Raw genomic sequence first — 12,386 nt, 5'->3', positions numbered from 1 at the left:
ATAAATGGGTCGTTACTTACAAACGACAGGGAGAGGACCGAGGCGCTAAATACTTTCTTCTCGTCGGTATTCACAGAGGAAACAGATGGGTTTAATGTACATGAAAAAACACAAAATTTAACAAGAAATACACCTGAGTGGTTGACTGAAACTGTGATACAACATAGGCTTAAACTACTAAATGCAAATAAAGCATTAGGACCCGATAATCTACATCCCAAGGTACTCAACAAGGAGATAACAAGATCATTGTTGCTCATTTTTAAGGAATCCGTAATGGCTGGTAGAGTGCCAAGCGACTGGCGAAGGGCTAATGTGGTACCTATATTCAAAAAAGGGTAAAAATGTCAACCGGGGAACTATAGACCAGTTAGTCTGATATGCGTAGTATGTAAAGGATCAGGGCATATTAACTGATATGCCGCACGGATTTAAGAAGGATCGTTCCTGCCAGACCAACCTGCTGACCTTTTACGAAGAGGTAAGTAAAGATCTGGATGGAGGGAGGCCGGTGGACGTAGTATATCTGGACTTTTCCAAAGCATTTGATACGGTGCCACATAAATGCTTGTTATACAAGTTAAGGGCTATGGGCATAGATGAATTAAGTGTGCACGTGGATAGAAAACTGGCTACAAGAACGTGCACAAAGAGTATCAGTTAATGGCACCTTTTCAGAATGGGCTGAAGTGCCCCAGGGTTCTGTGCTGGGTCCCATGCTTTTTAACCTATTTATTAATGATATCGGGGAGGGAGTGAGCAGCCATGTCTCAGTGTTTGCTGATGATACGAAAATTGGGAGGGTAGTAGACACAGATTTAGACATTTATACAGGAGGACCTGGATAAACTCTGGGAGTGGGCAACTGAATGGCAGATGAAGTTCAATGTCGATAAATGTAAGGTAATGCACCATGGAGTTAAAAATAGGCAAATGGACTATACACTTATGGGAGTGCCACTAGGGAAGTCGGAAACGGAGAAGGATTTGGGGGTCATTATAGACCGCAGATTGAAGAACAGCTCGCAGACAGAGTCCTGTCTTGCATTAAGAAGGGAATGTATTGCAGGGACAAGTCTATAATTTTGCCACTTTATAGATCACTGGTTAGGCCACATCTGGAGTATGCGGTCCAGTTTTGGTCACCAATATTCAGAAAGGATGTCCTTGAGCTGGAAAAAGTCCAGAGGAGGGCAACCAAACGTATTAAGGAGTTCGAGGACCTGAACTATAAAAAAAGGCTGTTAAAATTAAATATGTTCTCTTTGGAGGTTAGGAGATTAAGGGGGGACATGATCTTCTTGTATAAACTATTCAAGGGTGACAACGACATTATTAACAAACTGTTTACGGTTAGCACTGTAACAAAGACCAGAGGGCACAACCACAAATTGGTGGAAAAAAAATGTCAACACACAGGGCGCAAGGGGTTCTTCACACTTAGAGCGGTTAAGGTCTGGAACTCGCTGCCGCAGGAAGTGATCTCAGCTAAGAGTGTGGAATCATTCAAGAAACTCCTGGACGAGTTCCTCGGAGACCATAATATACAGGGGTACAGGTATTGCTAAGAGAAAAATCACACATGCACTCATACACACGCACATACCAGCTCAAACATAAATGCATACACACAATAGGTTGGACTTGATGGACTTATGTCTTTATTCAACCTCAAATACTATATAACTATGTAACAAATAGGTTCAATCAAGGTGATGAATGTACAATTCGAAACAATAAGCAAATCCTCGAAAAAGGAAAATTGGATGAACACCTGTACACACTCATCTCCGCAGACGAACAAGTCAAGACAGCCACTGATAATCCACACAGCAAATGTATTCATCTGTGGCACAGACGACTAGGGCAGAAGCCAAAAAGGATATTATAAAGAGAGGCTTTTCAGAAGATATAACCGTACTGCCCTGACGAATGCTAATGACATGCAAATTCTGTATGGAAGCAAAGGCCACACGTACCCCACTTCCACAGGCACTGCAAAGAAAGACCACCCACCCCATGGAGCTCATACACAGTAACAAGTGTGGATGAATGAAACCTCCCACATCAGGTGGGGACAGATATATTATAACTTTCATTCATGATTATTCCAGGTATGCAACAACTTATCTGATGAAGCACAAGAATGAAAGATCATATAAACTTAAAGAGTTTGTAGCCATGTCCAGCAACAAATTCCAACGGAAACCAGGACTTATATGAACAGACAACGGAGGGGAATACATCATTAGGGAGTGGAATCATATCTGATGAAAAAGGGTATAGTACACCAGACCACCACACCATCCTGGACAAAATGGTGTAGCAGAACGGAAAATTTTACCCTTTTATAGATTTATAGAAATTGCCAGATGCATGCTATCAGATGCCAACCTACCTAAGAAGTACTGGGGAGAAGCAGTCATGACTGGAACATACCTACAGAACAGACTACAATCAAAAGCTGCTGAAAAGCACCCCATTTAAAATGTTGCATGGATCGAAGCCTAGCCTAGGGTACATCAGAATGTTCGGATGTAAAGCTTAGACCTAAGAGAAGCGATCCAAGTTGGAGAACACAGCCATAGAAGGTATTCTGATGGGTTATAGTGAACAAAGTAAGGGATATAGAATCCTCCACCCAAAGACTGACAAAGTGACAATAAGTCACAATGTTTATTTCGATGAGAACCCATCACCAGTAACAATGATCCAGGGAAAATGTGAAGTAAATTCACCCAGTGAACCAGGAAGCTGAGCAAAGTGAAGCCGTACAGGAGTCAGAATAAAAGGTGGAACCCACAATGGATAAGTCAAGTTCCATGTTAAATTCTGTTGAACAACCTGAAATTAGAAAATACACTCAGGCAACAAAGGGAATACTACCGTGCAAGCTGTCATATACTGCAAAGACACAGCATTCTCGAACCAACATCGTGGGAAGACATAGAAAATTACCAAAACGTGAAGCTAATCAATAAGGACAGGCAGCAGAAGAAGAAATAAAATTACACACGGAGCTTCCACCCGATCGCAGAACTATAGCATGCAAATGGAATTTTAAAGGTGAAGCTTGATGCAGAAGGAAATGTCCACAAATACAAGCTCAGATTAGTTTTCAAGGGATACTTGGAGAAGACTACGATGAAATATTTGATCCCGTCGTAAAAAACTCCACCATCAGAACACTTCTTAGCATTGCAGCCGGGAAGGGCATGCAAGTGAGACACATAGATGTTAAAACTGCTTTCCTATATGGAGACATTAAGGAAGATCTCTACATGGAACAGCCACCAGGGTTTGAACACGGACACAACCTTGTGTGTAAACTCCATAAAAGCATCTACTGACTCAAGCAATCTGCAAGAACGTGGAATGAGAAAGTGAATAAAATACTCACAAAAGTGGGATTCACAAGAAGCAAAGCAGATCCCTACCTTTTATTCCAGGAATCAAAAAGACAGATGTATATACAGTACATCTTAATTTACATTGATGACAGTATAACCCCCTTCGCCCCTTGTGCTGGAATTTTTTTTCCACCAATTTTAGGCCATCACCTAAAATTGGTGGAAAAAAAATTCCAGGGGCGAAGGGGGTTCTTCACAGTAAGATCAGTTAGGGTCTGGAACTCACTGCCACAGGCGGTGATTTCAGCAAATAATGTGGAATTGTTCAAGAAACTTTTGGACGATTTCTTAAGGGACCGTAATATACAGGGGTACAGGTAATATACAGGGGTACAGGTACTCCTAGAATGAGATCCTATAGGTTGGACTTGATGGACTAATGTCTTTATTCAACCTCAAATACTATGTAACTATGCAACTTGTTTTAAACAAGTAGAGGACTATAGTCAAATAGTTAACAAACTAAAACAAAACTTTGCAATTACAAAGTTAGGGAACATCAGTCACTATTTGGGAATTCAAATAGAGAGAGAGAAGATGGAAGCTATCTTCTCAACCAAAGTCAGAAAATTGCAGAAACTTTGGAACATTTCCACATGCAAGATGCAAAGGAAGTAAAAAACACCTGTGGAACCAGGCTACCAAAAGAGCAATGAAGCAGAAAACTTGCTACACAACAATGACTGCCAACAGCGACAAATCCAAATGAGGTAATTTGAGGACAGTGGCCTGTCATTGCCTGACAACAAATGGGCAAAGCTAGCCGTGACGTCACTGCTGACTCCATCCATTTGTTTTTATTCGGCCAGCACCTGTAAAAATGTCATTTTGGGGCAGGAGTTCGTCTCATAAGGTTGGGTCTGCGTCATTTTTATTTTATTTAGATGAGTCGGCGGGGCGTGGACACCGCTGGATGACGTAATTAATTAAAGTATGCTTTCTAAAAGTGTGGTGTGTTTATTTACATTTTATTTAACCCTTTAGTTAATGAGTAGGGTTACAAGAACCTTCACAAATGGGAGCAGTATATGGGTGCCCCTTATATGAAAGGGGGTACCCCGAAGCAAAAAAGCCACCCTGCCCGCAAACCCCCACAATCACTGGGTCAGGGTTGTGAGGAAGAGGCCCTTGTCCCTATCGGCATGGGGGCAAGGTGCTTTTCCAGGGAGACCACCCTTTTCCTGCCCTGCCAGACCAGTGACCGGATTAAGGGTCCAGTTGGAAATTTTAGGGGGCACCCTACCTTTTTTTCCCCTTCTTGGCGGTGGGGTTCCCCCTTAAAAATTCCTACCAGACCTAAAGGGCCTGGTATGACTTTTGGGGGGAACCCGTACACACTTTAAAAAAAAAATATTTTAACTCTGGGGTACCTCCAAACATTCCTGCCAGACCTAATGGGCCAGGTATGAATCAGGAGGGGGACCCCACGCAGTGTTTTTTTTTCCCCCTTTGTTAGCGAGCAGGATAATTGTGCCAAAAGCTGCATGGCAGTGTTCGGCTATTCACTCACTGCTGTTTGGCCCCTATGAGAATAGGGGCGAACAGCAGCAAGTTAACTGCTGTACGCTCGCCTCAGCCAATCAAGATGTTGGATCGGCTGAGGCAAACGTGTTCTTCACTTTGGCTCAGCCAAATGCACTGAGGCTGTTCAGATGAACCAAAGTGAACCGAAGGGAGCCAAAGCCAGCCGATGTACAACTGAAATCAGCCATACTCGGCTAAAGTCAATAGCCAAACCACGTTTGGCAACCGTCACTTCGGGACGGTTATTCACTCGGCGGCTTTTGTTGCATCTAAGTGCTGCCGATCTCCTGCAGTTCCCTTGAAGTCACTTCCTGTCTACATGCACTCCAGCAATAGTTGCAAGGCACATGGTTGGGTTTCCTGATGGTGCATCCAACAATGCATCATGCCTGTGACATTTGTCCTGAAACTTCCACTTGTAATCTCCATCAGAAGCCTGAACCACTACCACCACCTGCTAATGGCATGCTTGTACTTGTGGTCCCCCCCACAGCAGTCTTACATTATTGAATGATGTGAAAGTTACTCTAAGGTCAGTATCTACTATATCTGACACTTTGCGGTCTCATTCACACAGCGCGGCTTTTACCATTCATTTCATAAGTCTTACATTATTATACATTTTATATAACTCTTTTTATATAGCTCTGACATATACCACAGGGCTGCACAAAGAACACCAAGCCAGCCACATTAGTTTCTGTACAGAGGAGCTTACACTCTAATGCAGAATGGCAGCGCCTGTAGGTGGACTACAAATCCCAGCAATACGCACTGGACTCAGTAACACACTGGACTGAGGGCTTAGTAACGCACTTGACGCAGGGCTTAGTAACACACTGGACTCTGGACTTAGTAATGCACTGGACTCTGGGCTTAGTAATGCACTGGACCTAGGGCTTAGTAATGCACTGGACTCAAGACTTAGTAACGCCCTGGACTCACGACTTAGTCTTGCACTAGACTCTGGTCTTAGGAGTGCACTGGACTATGGACTTAGGAACGCACTGGACTCTGGCCTTAGAAACACACTGGACTATGGACCCCCCTGAGACCCCGCAGAGACCATCTGAGAGCCCACCTGAGAGTTACTCTGCAGAGCACACCATAGATCCTGCACAACCTATCTGAGGCTCCCTATGGTGGACTCTTCAGGGTCTCAGGTTTCCCTGCACATGCAGCTCCTTACCTGCCACTGCTGCTTCCACCGCCGGACCGGTGCTGCTGGGGCCCAGCTTCTCCCACTGCTGTACTGGCGCTGCTGGGGCCCGGCTTCTCCTGCCGCCGGACTGGCGCTGCTAGGGTCCGGCCTCTTCCGCCGCTGGACTAGCATTGCTGGGGCCCAACCTCTTTCGCCACCTGACCTACACTACTTGGGCCCTGCCTCCTCCACCTCCTCCTCCGCTGTCAGTGGGCTGGGGGGGCCCCCCAGGCTCCTTACATGGGTATCAACCGTACCCCCCTGATGGTGGCCCTGCGTGCATGGGTGACTGGTGCACTGGAAAATGGAGACAGGGTGTTTGCACCCTATAACAGGAAGTGCCTAAGCAGAGCTTCAGAACTTTACTGTGACCCCTGGATGCCTAGACCCACCTACAAACAGGCCTTAACTTTGGAGCCCTGGCATGCCTCCACTGTGCCAGTGCAATTTGGAGCTGCCCACCCCCCGCAAGAATTTTTCTCAGCTACAAGATGTCCCCAGTCTTCCAAGTTATCTTCCGCTATCCAGATCTACCCAACCTGGAAGATTGAGGACATCACTGTGAGTGCAAGGCGTTATAAGCTTCCCCTTGAGTAACCTGCAGTGACTGTGTAATGATGCAGAGTGTTGCTGAGTGGTGTTTTTTTTGCATCATTAACTTCTTGAAGTCCAGGATGTTAAGCCCCCTTCCTGCCCGGGCTATTTTTCAGTATTCAGTGCTGCAATACTTTGACTGACATTTCTTCAGTCATGCAACGCTGTACCAAAATGGATTTTATATCATTTTTTGGGGACAGATAGAGCTTTCTTTTGGACTGCACTGTCTGGAGAAGAGGAAAAGGGAAGAGGGCTCTGCAGCATTACATGACCAGCCTAAACACTTCAGAAAATGTAAGTATAAATATATTGAGCTTTAAACCTTCCTTTAAGACTAGACTTGCATGGCCCATGACACACCAAATAAGAACTGGTAGGAGGTTCTCCTGCAATTGGCCAGCACCTTACACTAAAGCGTGTTTGTAATGTTTTGGAAGAGCTATAAAAAATAACACAAACCCTTTTAATAAGTGCCTTGGTTGAACTTGACTTGTTGGGCTCGGGATATGGAGCAGGTCATGAGTAATTTTTGAGGTCATGACTGTTTTTCATCTTGAGTACAGATCATTCTCCTTACTCTTTGCTAATATCAGGTTTGGTCATATTATCGCTCTTATCACGGCTTAAGTGTCCTGGATCATTCATAGAAGATTTCCTTGTTCTGCACTAGAACACTGATAACGCTCCATCCAGGGTATAATTGAAGATTGATCTGTGTGACCATGGGGAGAATCTCAGAACATGTGTTTTATTTTTGTGTTATTAATGAATGAAGAACAGTATATTTTAATGTTTTATTTTGTGTTTGAAACAGAAATGTAGACATATGTTAAATACCCCCAACTAATCTAAAAATGTATTTTAATTAGACCTAAGTCTGCCTTTATATTATGTTCATCTAGTTTCCTGCACAACAGAGGATTTGGTAGTACTATAAGCCAGGGGCGTGCGGTCAGGTGAGGCAGAGCCTCACCTAGTATTATGTAGGAAAAAGCTGTCAGCTTCAAGTCTGAAGCTGACAGCTTTTTCTCCATTCAGATCGGCTTCTATCAGGTTACACAGCAAGGAAAGCCTCCCCGCTGTGTAACCTGTCATGGACGGAGCGCTGCCTGTTAATTACAGGCAGCGCTGCATCTGGCTTTTGACAGGTAGTTATGTTACACAGCAGCGGGCTTCCCCACTGCTTGTGTAACTTAACTTGGTGAGGCAAGAGCTGTCACGGCCTTTAATCTGTATTAGAGGCGTGAGCTCTGTGGGTGACTTGGACCAATGGCAATGACGAGCAAATGAGGGACAGGGAGGCTCCTCCCTGTCTCCTCCCCACACAGCTTGGTTATCAAGCTGAGAGCGGAGCTTTGGTGGGACGGGGTGGAGCTTTGGCAGGATGGGGGTGGAGCTTCGGCAGGCTGGGGGATGCCTCACGCGGCCCAGAAGGAGCGGCACGACACTGCTATAAGCCAATCAGGTCTTACTACAGGGAACTTGCTGATAGGGGGAGAGCACGGGGTTAACCCCATAACAGTGTTTCTGCTCCTTCACTATCCACTCACAGCCTGGGGCAGCCTTTGACTGAACTGTATCCCTTTAACTGCAGTAGAGAAAAGTGAGGTCAGACCCAACAGTGCTGTTTAATAGGGACATCTGTATAAAAAGACTCGCTGAACAGAATTACAAATCTTTAGGCAGGTAAGACACTTCTCGAGTATAAGCCGAGGGGGGCACTTTTCAGCAAAAAAAATGGGCTGAAAAACTCGGCTTATACTCGAGTATATACGGTATATGATTTAGCTGTGAATTTAGCAGTTTGCCTTGATTTAAAAGCGTGTTTAAAAGCGTGAGGAGTGGAGTGAGTGGATTAGGGAGTCAGCATGTGCTTTTTCGTGTCTGCCATTGAAGACTACAGGGCCAAAAACGCACATTGATGCCCCTGAAAATGCACCTGTACTATTTTTCCCAAATACACAAGTTGCACAGGTGTGAACTGGCCACATAAAAATTAGATGGCAATCCTCTTGTCGTGCATTACCATGTGCTGGACAATGCATAGTAAATTGCACCGGTGTAAACGGGCCTTATTTTATAACAACTGCAGCTTTGCTAACTCCAGCCACATCCGTCAGGTTTTTATTGCTATTACCCATTGGGAAAATGTATTGTCATATCCATGTGACAGCAGGAAATGTGGGAGTAGAGGTCACTGGAACAGAATATCAAAGACAGCAATAAAAACCAAACAGATTTTTTTTCCTGCTAGGATTCCATTTTAGGTAAAAAAAAGAACCTTCACATGATTAAATAGCTTAGATAGGCTGGATATGGGATTTAAAGCGTTCGCTTCACCCAAGCACAGATGCTGCTTCCAGTAAAGTTGCCCCAGCAAACAGGTGCAGGGGTTTTAACAACACTGGTGAAAACTACGTTTTGTAATCAGTAACAAAACAGCTATGTAAAGAAGAGCTCTAATAACTGCTCTAAGCAAATTATATCATGAGGGGACCTGCAACTGTTTCATGATACAGCTTAGCTGGAAGTTAGATACATTTGCAGCAGCAAGACAAAACTTTCTTCTTCATAGGAGTATTTACACTGTTGCATATAGTTATGGTTGCCACCTTTTCTTCCAGCAAAACCCGAACACTCTAGCAAAGCACGGAAATTTTTTTGGGAGAATGAGTCTCGGCATATTCATATGTAAATAGCGCCACCCATTAATATGTAAATATCACAGTCGAGACTATTTTCAGTGGGGGGCCAGTAGCCCCTATCTTAATTTTGGTTGCCCCTGTCTGCCTGACGTCTTTTGTCTAGGTTTCAGCTGAAACCCAGACACAGCATTCAAAACCCAGACTGTCTGGGTGAATCCTGGACAGGTGGCAACCTTAAGCATAGTTATCATTATTATTACATAGTATTTATATAGCGCCAACAGTTTGCGCAGCGCTTTACAATATAAAATGTTATCATAGTATGATAACATCATGGCTGCCAGTGAGTGCAGAAAGGAAAGGGCTGCTGACACAAGTGTCCAAAAACATTCAACCATAGCTATGTTAAAGCTTCACTAACGCAGCTGAAGATATTAAATGTAAGCTGGTATATTGAGGAATATTCATGCAACAGTATACTGTACTCTGTCAATTTGAACTCCAGTGAGGAAGCTGAATGCACAGCTGAACTACATACAGTATATGGGAACATTTGTACCTGCTAAGTGATTCATCATTCTGCTAATCCAGTTCTGTAATACAGACATCATAGCCAGGTACTTGACCCCCATTGTTGCAACAGTACTAATTGGTCCACCTGCTGCCATATTAAACCATGAAGTAACATCAGCACGTTGATGAGGTCATCTGTTTGTTCACTGTGCTCCCTCTTTCTGTCAGCATGTTCCTTGTTAGCACACATAAATACAGCACACCTGACTGACCCCATAATGCTGCCACTTCATTGGCCAGTCTGAGTGCTGCTGTGCAGGGGATGACAGTAGGTTGATACCAATACACATACAGGGGCATACATTTGTCATGTTTAAAAATAAATGGAATAACTTGTTTTCATGAATATATAACCTCTTTAACTGGCATTCTTTTATTTCATGCAGATGTTAACCCCTTAATGGAGACTGTACCCATACATGTGGCAGCACAGAGTGGGCAGTATGATGTGCTGCCACACATATGCATACCTGTGTTTGATCGATCACGCACCCCCAACACTATAACCACACTATAACCAAGTTGTCACCATCAGCTCCTGGTCTGGGAATAACAATCGATAGTTGCTAGGAGGAGCTTCCTTGATCGCTGTGATAGCCAATCACAATGATCACTTGTTTAGGAAGTTTCCCTTGTATCTGTAACTCCCCAAATGTCTGTGAGGAGAAAGAGATAGATTGGATTGATAGATGGAGGCTGCTGGAAAAAAGTCAAAGTTGTAGAAATAAATAATAAAGATAAAATACATAGATTTATTAGATCAGGGCTTGATCTAGGCCAGGGGTAGGCAACCTCGGCTCTCCAGCTGTGCTGAAACTACAAATCCAATAAGGCATGACTCCCAGGGGCAGAAGCATGATGGAATTTGTAGTGTGTAGTGTGCAGATGACAGTGTTCCTACAGTGTCAGCGTTCGGATCAGTGTTCATGTCAGTGCCAGTGTTAGAATCTGTGTGTTTTAGGTAGGATAAAAAAAGGTTTTATATTTATTATCATTGTAGTCTGCAGTGTGCGTGGTTTGTCAGTTTATTGTCTACTTGTCTAAAAAAGGTTTTTAGAATGATGTGGTAGTGTGCGGTGTGTAGCGCATTTTCACAATGTGTCTGTAATGTTGGTATGATACCTGACAATTAAATTTGGATTAATTGCCCTCTCCGAAGGCAAAATGTGCAGTATTGTTTATGAGCCCTACTACAGGTACAAACAACAAACACCGCACACATATGTGGTGTGCCATACACGTCAGGAGTAGAAGAATGTATTTCGGGTTTTTTGGTGGTGGGTCATGGTAATGGCAAAAAATATACAGCTAAAGTTTTAAATAATCAGTTAATATTTTGGGCCAGTTTTATTTTGATAATAAAAAAGAAAATCAAGAAATATCCATTACCATTTACCAAAAAAAGTCTATTTATAAACAATTTGCAGGGCCATTTACCCTGTGAATATCTTTAAACCTTTGTTGTTGTGGTGCGAATACATGCAAAATAAATGTTTTTTCGTTTTTCTCTTTACAAATCAAATGTAAATTATTAATACAATGTGTCATGTAGTATTGCATTATGGCCACTAGATGGAGTAAAAGAGTATAGAAAAATACTTAGTTCATGTGCTCATTAGCACCATCTATTGGCCACATTGTAACATTACATTGCATGTTACGTTAAGAATATTTGGAATTAGATTTGTAAAGGATAAGCTAACATTAATTTTGCATGAATTCGCACAAAAAGAAAATGTATAGATATTTGCAGGGCGACCGGCCCTCTAAATTGTTTATCAACAGACCCCTAAGGCGTTATGTACAGTTTTACTAACACATGCCAAATGTGCAAAACTGGGTTCAGGCATTAAGGTTTGTTTTATCTTTATCATTAAGGGGTTCAAGCCTCCTAATGACTAAAAATGACAGCCAAATAGTTCAATAGGCAATACGGTAAAGTTACTTATAGGCCAGATAGCTCACTTCTTACAACTGAGTGGGAATATTTATTTGTAAATGTTGACTTGCTCATCCCCTTAGATTATTATTTTTAACGTTATCTGGGCATTTTAAGAAATGTTAAACTTTATAAAGAAAGTGTAAAACTTCAGTTCTGTTCCCCATCTCTACTGACTGCCTGGGTAGTCCCACTGGAACCCACTGCCTTTCAGCCAGTTACCCAGTGACAGACTACACCTGGACCACACTGCGCACATCGCAAACCAAGGGGTTTGTGAAGATGGCTTATGACGCAGTGCTACCAAACCCTGGCAGCCTCAGAGCTGGTAAAGAAATGAAAAGTTCCAGCCATGACAATCCTGCCAGTCACCAGCAGTGGAGTAAATGTAGAGGTCCGCCACTTGCTCAGTAAAACCAACTACTTTGTAAGTAAAATGAAGTAAAGAAGTAACTTGTGCTCATCATAAGTTGTCTACCAATAAGAAAAGAGGCTGA

The sequence above is a fragment of the Nanorana parkeri genome, unplaced genomic scaffold (genome assembly GCF_000935625.1).
Source record: "Nanorana parkeri isolate BGI_ZX_2015 unplaced genomic scaffold, ASM93562v1 scaffold251, whole genome shotgun sequence".
NCBI classification, from domain to species: domain Eukaryota; kingdom Metazoa; phylum Chordata; class Amphibia; order Anura; family Dicroglossidae; genus Nanorana; species Nanorana parkeri.
The sequence above is the reverse complement of the archived record's forward strand: the minus strand, read 5'-3'. Positions refer to the sequence as shown.